Genomic DNA, 10,392 nt, shown 5'->3' with positions numbered 1-10,392 from the left:
AGATAAACTCAATCACTAAGCCTACGGGCTACTTTCATTTCGAGTTCGAGCAAGCTCTCACTCGACCATTATGCCTACGGGCTACATTACTTCGAGTTCGAATCATTCACTCGACTATTAAACCTACAGGCTACTTTTATTTCGAGTTCGAGCAAGCACTCACTCGACTATTATGCCTACGGGACACATTATTTCGAGTTCAAATCATTCACTCGAATGCTAAGCCCACGGGCTACTTTTATTTTGAGTTCGAGCAAGAACTCACTCGACCATTACGCCTACGGGCTACATTACTCCGAGTTCGAATCATTCACTCGACTACTAAGCCTACGGGCTAATTTTATTTCGAGTTCGAGCAAGCACTCACTCGACCATTACGCCTATGGGCCACATTATTCCGAGTTCGAATCATTCCCTCGACTACTAAGCCCACAGGCTACTTTTATTTCGAGTTCGAGCAAGCACTCACTCGACCATTACACCAACAGGCTACATTACTTTGAGTTCGAATCATTCACTCGACTACTAAGCCTACGGGCTACTTTTATTTCGAGTTCGAGCAAGCACTCACTCGACCATTACGCGTACGGGCCACATTAGTCTGAGTTCGAATCATTCACTCGACTACTAAACCTACAGGCTACTTTTATTTCGAGTTCGAGCAAGCACTCACTCGACCATTATGCCTACGGGCCATATTATTCCGAGTTTGAATCATTCACTCAACTACTAAGCCCACGGGCTACTTTTATTTTGAGTTCGAGCAAGCACTCACTCGACCATTACGCCTACCGGCTACATTACTCCGAGTTCGAATCATTCACTCAACTAACTAAGCCTACAGGCTACTATTATTTCGAGTTCGAGCAAGAACTCACTCGACCATTATGCCTATGGGCCACATTATTTCGAGTTCGAATCATTCACTCGACTACTAAACCCACAAGCTACTTTTATTTCGAGTTCGAGCAAGCACTCACTCGACCATTATGCCAATGGGCTACATTACTTCAAGTTCGAATCATTCACTCGACTACTAAGCCTACGGGCTACTTTTATTTCAAGTTCGAAAAAGCACTCACTTGACCATTACGCCTACGGGCCACATTATTCTGAGTTCGAATCATTCACTTGACTACTAAGCCCACTGGCTACTTTTATTTTGAGTTCGAGCAAGCACTCACTCGACCATTACACCTACGGGCTACATTACTCTGAGTTCGAATCATTCACTTGACCAACTAAGCCTACGGGCTACTATTATTTAGAGTTCGAGCAAGCACTCACTCGACCATTATGCCTACATGCTATATTTCTCCTAGCTCGAATCATTGGCTCGACTAATAAGCCTAAGGGCTACATAACTTCAAATTTGAATAAGCACTCGCTCGATTATAGAGGCTACAAAGTCCAAAATTTGATTAAGTTGTTTAAATCCTTGTGAAAACATTCATAAGGTATGTATAAAGTTTTCACAAAATAGAAGCAAGTCGACAAAATTATCTATATTATTGATTACAACGTAAAAATTAAGGACTAAGCTTCCTGGTCATCCTCAGGAGCGGTCTCTTCTCTATCGGGCTCCCCCCCGTTCTCGGATCCGCTCTTACTCCCATCATCATCATCATTACCATCATCACCGTCATCAGAAACCAGGGCCTCAGCATCGGCTTCGAGTTCTTTGGCCCTTTTTATCTCTTCAGCGAGATCGAAACCACGAGCATGGATCTCCTCGAGGGTTTCCCTCCGAGATCGGCACTTAGCAAGTTCGGCGACATAATGTACTCGAGTATCGGCGGTCTCGGCTGCCTCTCTTGCTTGGACCTGGGCAGCTTCAGCATCGGCCCGATAGACGGCCACGAGTGCATCCGCATCGTCCTTTGCCTTTTCGGCGTCAGATTCGGCCTTGGCAAGTATAGAGGCCAACCAAGTCTCGAGCTCATTTATTCTCCTTGCTTCACCATGCCTTTTTCCTTCATTCCCTGAAGTTGGGTTTCAGCCGATGATAATTGGGCTCGAGCAGTTTCTTTCTCTGTAGCAAAGCGGTCCATACCTTCTTTCCACTGCAAAAACTCCGCTTTTATCACGTCGACCTCCTAACAAAACTTTCCCGATCATCTCAATTTTTTGCTGCAACTGTGAGACCGAAAATTTAGCCATCGTTCTGGTATCAAGCCCATAGGCTTTTAAAAGTATCATTACCTGCTCAGACAAGTCGGTCTGGTCTCGATGAGCCTTGACCAACTCAGCTCTGAGGTCTTTTATTTCCTCTTCTCTCTGCCCTAAGAGAAGTGTTAGGGAGTTCCTCTCATTAGTAACCCGTTCAAGATCGGCCTCGTGTCGACGCAACTCGTTTTGGGATCGAGAACATGTTTCTCGATGAACTGTCGTTGCCTACAAAGAAACAAAAAAAGAAGTTAACGAAAATTAAACATAAATATGGTACCGACAAAACAATTTACCCAAAATACCTAATTCAATGCTTGCCGCACCCCGTGAAAAAGATCTGATTCATCACCAGTACTGGCAACGTCCTCGATACCGGTAAACAGGTCACGAAAGGGGTCCTCTCCATCGTGAGGCTTGTCTAGATCGAGGCCCCCCAGAGCTTGGGCTTCCCGAATCACCCCTGCAGAAAAAGCAGGAAAGGTAGGCGAATCTTCGATTGTTGCTGCCCCAAATGAATCACTTAGAGCATTCTCTTCGGTTCGAAGGGATTCGAGGGCCCTTTCAGACATATCCCCCATCCGCTGGCTCCGATGAGGTGCGTCTTCGATCTCCAATAATTTAGGGATTCCACCTGAATCTCTCTCCGGTATATCCTCAGTTCGAGGCGGAGCCTCATGAAGCATCATCGATCCAGCTGCTGATAGGGCATCGGTGGTTCTCTTCATTCGGGCCGCCAGCGCGGACTTATCGTTTTATTATTCTTCTTCATTTTCATCCCTTAGACGCAGAACTGATTCCACGGTCAAAGGAATGGCATTCTTGTTCGGCTTACGAGCCGTCCTCTTCTTTGGTTTCGGATCTTCGGGAACGGGGTTCTTTTCCTTTTATTTCCCTTCACCGGCTTTGGGACAAAAGCCAAAGTTTCTTCCTCGTTGGACAAGGGCCTCAAAACCGCATCTTTGCCCAAACCTGCATATGGGAAGTTTTATTAAAATATTTGGAAATCACCTCGTTCGAATTACCAAAGAGCGCAAGAAAGGGGATTACCATGATTTTTTGCCTCCCACCGACCCTTTGACAGATCGGGCCATGAGCGCTCGGCATATGTGGAGGTCGAAACAAGAGCTCATACGCAATTCTTGAGATCGGGAACTGCTCCGGACATCCAAGGAACCGCTACATCATAAAAAAAAAGGGTGTCGATGAGAAAAGAAATGAAAGAACAAAATAGAAGCAACAACAGGATCACACTTACGTTTCATATTCCACTCCTCGGGAAAGGGCATCTTTTTGGTCGGAATCAGGTCCCAAGTCCTCACTCGAACGAACCTACCCATCCAGCCCTGATCCCTGTCCTCGTTAATGCTCGAGAACAGAGCCTTGGTAGCCCGACGCTGAAGTTTTATTAACCCTCCTCGAAAAAGTCGAGGACAGTATAAACAGATAAGATGGTCGAGGGTGAACGGCATCCCCTCGATTTTGCTCACAAAATATCGGATCAAGATAATGATCCGCCAAAAAGAAGGATGGACCTGGCCTAGGGTTATTTGATATTGACGACAGAAGTCAATAATAACGGAATCGAGAGGACCTAACGTGAAAGGATAAGTATACACATTCAAAAACCCTTTCACGTAAGAAGTGATATCTTCGTCAGAAAAAGGAATCATTATTTCTTTTTCATCCCAATTGCAATCTTTCTTTAGCTGTTTGAGATGCTTCTCGGTTATCGAACATATGTACCTCGATACTGGCTCACATCGGCCAGGGATCGATGAGCCTTTATTGACCTTAAAATCAAAAGTAAGAACACACGCCCCTGGAACGCACTCCTCAAGCCGTGGTTCTGCCGGTGTCTCATCGACGGCACATTGTGAAGATGAAGCTTTCTCTTTCTGAGGAATGGTTTGTGATATTTTTGCCATTTTTGAATTCAAAGGTGAGGAATAGAAGAAAGTGACAAAGATTTGGTAGAATTGAAGAGGGGCTTTTGCAAAAGGAAATCACAGATTTACGGGTAAGTCAGAGAATAAGAAAAGGGACTTGGGAAATTTGGAAGATTAAAGATGTAAAAGTGGTAAATAATAAAAGGAAGGGTTATTTATAGGTTCAAGCGATGGCGGTTCAATATCAGCGGTGGCCGACCACCATCTGATATGCATTAAATGCCTTGAAAGACTAAAAGCTATCACATGCGTCATGATCGAGCCCGATGAAAACGTCAGGTTATAATCCGATCGAGCCGTTAAAAGATCATATCGTTTCTCACCATATTCTTTCTGAGAAATGAGGGGACTATCTGTATACGGTCGAAATAGCTTTCGGCCTTCGCACGTCTGCTCAAGTTCGAACGATAATCGATCGAAGTGAGACTTCGAGATGGTCTCCGAAGATGGAGCAAACAAGTCTCGAACCCGAGGGGCCGATCGACGTCGAGTTCGATATTGTTACTGAGCTCGAACCCAAATCTAACTATAATGCAGAATAGAGCTATCAAGCTTATGAGCCAGAGACCAACCAACATCGACCTCGAATCAATTCAAGGGTCCGAGTCAGAATCGAGCCTAAGCCAAAGATCGAGAGCTCGAGTTAAAATCGGGGTCAAGCCGAGATCAAAGCCCGAGTCAGATCGGACTCATAGACATAAGTCATTGCAATCCCACTAGATGAGAGAATCTTGGCAGGAATTGTGGAAAAGCTGATTTATCATGGATCTCCCACTGAGTATTTTTAAATTATATTTAAAGTAAGGTCCCTCTACTATAAAGGGGGTTTCTGGAGAATTATTAGGACACATTATAATTGAAGTACCATATTCTCTTATATGGAAGAGTTATTCTTGTAAGCCTCATAAATTGATTCATTTTACTCAATCCCAAAAAATCATTTTCGTTACAATTGTGTTTATTTTGTCTTCTCTGCGGTCCATATTCGATATTTCCTTCTATCCCTGCAGTTCGTATTGAGCTATATCACATATCCTTAGAACTACGAATAAATTTAACTATCCGTTTTTCGGGTAAACAAGTCTTACCGTAATAATCTTTCTTCTTCTTCTTTTTTCCTTGAAAATTTTCATCTATAAATGTATGTATTGAAGTAAAGGTGGTGAATATAACAACTACCAGATATGTGCATCTAATTGCGGTCCAATATTTTTCGCTTGCAAATAATAAAACCAAAGAAAAGGTGAAGGAGCCAAGAATTCTTTTTGGTTATTTATTAAAGGAACAGAAAGTGTCGCTAATTAGAGGTGCGCAATTAAGAAATACATTTATTTTCTTATTATATTTTTTGCCCTCTGGAGTTTGAGTTTTTGAGGTGTGAAGTTTTGTTCTTAATTCGGCTCTCTTCTAGAAATGCGAGGTTCAACTCTCCATCAGCCTTTCAATAAGATTTATAATAAGATTTTTAAATTGGTAAAACACTTAGCTAAAGATAAAATATATCTTATATAATATAATAAAAAAATTATATGCATAGAAGAGGAATTGAAAATATCAAGGGTAAAATAGATAATACATACAATAGGAGGAGCAGAATATCTATTGTTTTATGTTGGAGGAGCAGTTTGATTTTTAAGATAAAGTTATAAGATCAAAATGATTTTTACCGAAAAAAATTAGAGACTAAAATTAGAAAGGAAAAAAAAAAAGGAAAATGGTTTATCCGCGAGTCAGAGATATGAAAACCAGAAAAAGGGATATGAACATAATGATTATGTGATCTTTGTTGGGAAGATTGGAATATCCAGAAAATGTCATGCTGTGTTGACTTTGAAGAACATTGTCAATTGTCAAAGTGCAACGCGAGCGGTTTCCTAGCAAGGAAGCATGCTTAGTAGTGGTTACCTTATGGGCTAGCTTACTCATGTTACGTGCCTCTACCTATCCATAACTCTCCCCTACCCCCCCCCCAAAAAAAAAAAATCCCATGTTACTCATTTTTCAGTCTTGTCCAAATTGGATGGTCCACATTTACAAGGTTATTTGAATCACATATATGTAACTTTATCCTTTTTGTATGGGGTAGGGTTATCTAGGTTTTGAGATTACGAAGAAAATGGGAATCTTGTAATGGAATGCTAAAAGCGTTAAACAAATACCAACGAGAGTTGTGATGAAGTGGTAAATATACATTTATTCTTAATTAGAAGTTTCGAGTTCGAGTTATAAGTATAAGGTTGTCTTTATTATGGAGCGTTTTATTTCTCAATGTCGGACTTCAAACGCTAATTCGAATTCAGTCAAGCCCCAATGCGAATATCAAACGTTAAAAGAAAACTCAAAAATTAAAAAAGCGTCAAATAAATGAATTATCAAAAGCATTGCGGTCGGGTCACGGTCTATCAGGAAAGATCCCTTGCGTCAAGGATATTGCAAAATGAACAGATCAATTGAAGAAAGTAGTAGAAAAAAGAAAAGTTGGAATTAAATTGGAAGTGTTTTGCGGATTTGTTCATTTGTGGGACCCTACTGTATTATTCGTTCTCAATTTTTGGGAAAGAAGAGGTCCACCAATTTCATTTGTGTTTTGGTAACTACTCTAAATAATAGATCAACTATTCTATGAATACAGAGTGAATGGATAAGTGCCAACTCCCTTTGGTAGGATAAAGCTATGTTTATCCAATAGTTTTGGTGATAACTCAATAATAGAGACAATCGTGGAGAAGTGAGTGACAAAGGGTTAGGCCACCTGTGTGTACGTATTTGATATAAAAAAAATATGATTGTAGTTCTAGGATATTTACGTGGATTAATAAATAACAGTAATTGTTTCACTCTAATATACCTCTTTTGGTATTTAAAAGCAGACAGTTTTCCACGACTCTGTCAATTAAAGTAAGCCCTGTGAGGTTATCAAGAGTAAAGTAGTATTGTGGGCAATCATAAAATTATTAGTTGACCTGCATACATAAAAAATGTATTAGTATAAAGTATCTCCTGCCTAACAGTAAAGTAGTATGGAAAATAATATTCTGTTTTTGATATGTTGCATCCGGTTGATATTTTACCATTCTGAGCACATAATTTTTTTTCCGTGCATAAACTTACTCCTAAAATATATTCCAAATAGTCTATTAATTAGTTTGTAGAATTTTAGAGAATTTCTTTTTATTATATTTTGTTGCATTTCTAGATTACTTGCATTAGTGCATTCTTAGGAGCATTTTAAAATTATAAAAAAATCATCAAAAATATTTTAATCTTTATTTCATTGCATTTTAGGTTCTTTATTGAATTCTTAGGATTTAGTCGCACTTTAAATGCATTGTTCAAATACAAAAATCACAAAGTCATTTCTTGTATTTTTGCATTTTAGGTATAATTAATTAGTTCCTTTTGTTAATTTCCAATATTAATTAATTAATCAGTTAATTATTAGATGAAATAGGTATGTAGGTTAATTTAGGTGTTTTATTTAAAGAGGTTAGTTTTGAAAATTAAAACAAAAAAAAGGGTTGTTTGCTTTGCATCTGAACTGGGCGAAACCAGTTGGACGGACCAGTTACCCCTTAATCCACCCCAGCCCAATAACTCGGTCCAAAGCCTTGCCCATCAGACCACCCAAACGACGTAGTTTGACGCCGAAACTACGTCGTTTAGTCAATTACCCCTTTTTCATAAAATAAAACGCTAAAAATCCCATATTTACATTCCTCCCCTAATTCTCTCATTCCCTCCGCCACATTTTGGAATCCATGCGGCCGAAAATCGTTTCCGCCGCCCTCAGCCTTGCCACCACCTTTCACCACTGCCGAAAAATTTCAAACGGTCCCAAATTATCACCATATACTCCCCATCCTCTTCCCATGCCTCCCTTACTATTAGTTTCATCAAAACAAAAACCTAGAACTCTTCGGTTAGTAGATCGATAATTGGCCAAAAACCTAAATCATCCATGTAACGACCGGATCGGTCGTTTTGAGCTCTAGCACGTCATTCGACGGTTTGAGACTTTGAGTAGCTTTACTTCATTTTTTATGACTTGTACTCGGAATTGAATTTCAGGAAGTGCGGAGTTGATTCGAAAGGAAAATTCTCAATTTAGAAGATTTAAGTTGGAAGAGTCGACCAACATTTAACTTTTGAGTAAATGACCTCGGAATCGTGATTTTAAGATTTCAATAGGTTCGTATGATGATTTTGAATTTGGGCGTATGTTCGGGTTGAGTATCGGGTGGCCCGGGAGCATTTCGGCGCTTATTGTGAAAAGTTGGCATTTTGAAGGTTTTAGAAATTTCTAAGTTTGTTATGAAGTGGACTTTGGCATTATCAATGTCCGCTTGGGATACCGAGCCTTGAAATAGGTTCGTATCATGATTTATGACTTGTACGTAAAGTTTGGCGTCATTCCGGAATGTTTTGATATGATTCAGACGTGTTCGTCGAAGTTTGAATGTTTGAAATTTGAAAGAAGGATTTTGATCATAGATTTGTGATTTTGATATTATTTGTGGTGTTTTGAGCCTTTGGATAAGTTTGGATAAGGCATTGGTACTTGTTGGTGTGATTGGACGGGGTCCGGCAGGCCTCGTGATAGTTTCGGACCATTTCTCTAAGTATTGCAGCTATTGGTTTCTGGTGTGTTGGGTATGCATCGCGATCGCAGAAGAACAGTCGTGATCGCGAAGAGTAAAGTGGACTGGCAGAGTTTTTTTTCTACGAGATCGCGGAAATGGTCTCGCGATCGCCATGTTTGAGCCGGAGGTTCTTCGCGTTCGCGTGGGAGAAGTTGTGAAACCGTAGGGTTGTTGAGGCTGGGCTGTTATGGGTGAGTTGTTCTACGCGATCGCGGGAGGTGTGTCGCGATCGCGTATGAGGAAGTGTTGAGGCTAGGAGTTTATACCTTCGCGTTCGCGACGGCTCGCGAAGGTTTGGATAACTGTGAAGCGTGATCGCGTAGTAGAGCTCGCGTTCGCGTAGAAGGATTTCTAGGGCAAGTTGGTTTGGTCTTCGTGATCGTGAAGTCATTCCCGCTATCGCGAAGAGGGGGGGAATGGGCAGACTTCAATTTATTTCGGGTTTTGGCTCATTTCTTCCACTTCTCACATGGTTTGGGCGATTTTTGAAGCTCTTCAAGGGGAGATTTTCATCATCTATTGCAAGGTAAGTAATTCTCACATATTGTAAGTTAATTATATGGATTCTAAAAGGATTTAACATGAAAATTTATGGAAATTGTGGGATTTTTGAAGAAAAATCTAAAAATCATATTTTTTTACTTTGCCCACGAAATTAGACATGAAATTAGGAATAAATCATATATTTGAGTTCGTGGCGTTATGGGTAAAGTTTATCTTCAAAAAATTTCGAAATCCAGGCACGTGGGCCTGAGGGTTGACTTTGTTGACTTTTCGAGCGGAGTTGGAAATTGTTATAAATTGATTAATTAAGAGTATTAGAGTATATTTTGATTGGTTTGCATGTTGTTTGACTAGTTTAGGATCGATGGGCATCGATTGAGGTGTTAGAGAGGTGTTGGAGCCGGTTATGAAACTTCGGAGCGAGGTAAGTCTCATATCTAACCTTGTGAGAAAACTACCCCTGGTGATGTATTTGATATGTGTTACTTATTGTGGGGGCTACGTACGCATGAGGTGACGAGAGTCCGTACGTAGCTAGATTCATGTTTATGTCCAGGTAGACATAGGATTTTACCATGCAATAAATTATATTACTTGAATTTAATTGTTAGTGTAATTACTTGAAGTCTATAAGTGAAAGCTGATAGAGATCATGTTATATTGAATCTAAATTTTGTGAGTTATTTGGCGGGATAATCGACTGATGGTAAATATCATGTTTATGTTACGCCTATGACCCTGTATAGTAAATACGCGAGTCATAAGTCGATAAGTTTCTTCTCTTCCTGGGGATCGGGAATGCCTCAGCAGTATATGTATATATGAGATGCATCCATGGATCGGGTCGTACGACCTTGGCAGTGTATGTACATGACTATGGATCGGGCCGAACGACCTCGGCATAATTCGTGCGTAAAATCGCTAGGAGTGCGAATACCCACGAGATTACCCTCTTGATTTAACTTAAAATTTTCATGTTATTCTCTTTATGACCTGATATCGGATATTTAGTTGATAGTTCTTGATTGTGGATATGGCATGTGGCGCTTGGGGATTTGTAAACTGATGATATTTTGCTAACATATTTTGTTATTTATTGTTCCTTATTCTATTGATCCTTTCCTATTTCATGC

This window comes from Nicotiana tabacum, chromosome 4 (genome assembly GCF_000715075.1).
Source record: "Nicotiana tabacum cultivar K326 chromosome 4, ASM71507v2, whole genome shotgun sequence".
Taxonomy (NCBI): domain Eukaryota; kingdom Viridiplantae; phylum Streptophyta; class Magnoliopsida; order Solanales; family Solanaceae; genus Nicotiana; species Nicotiana tabacum.
Note: the sequence above shows the minus strand (reverse complement) of the source record.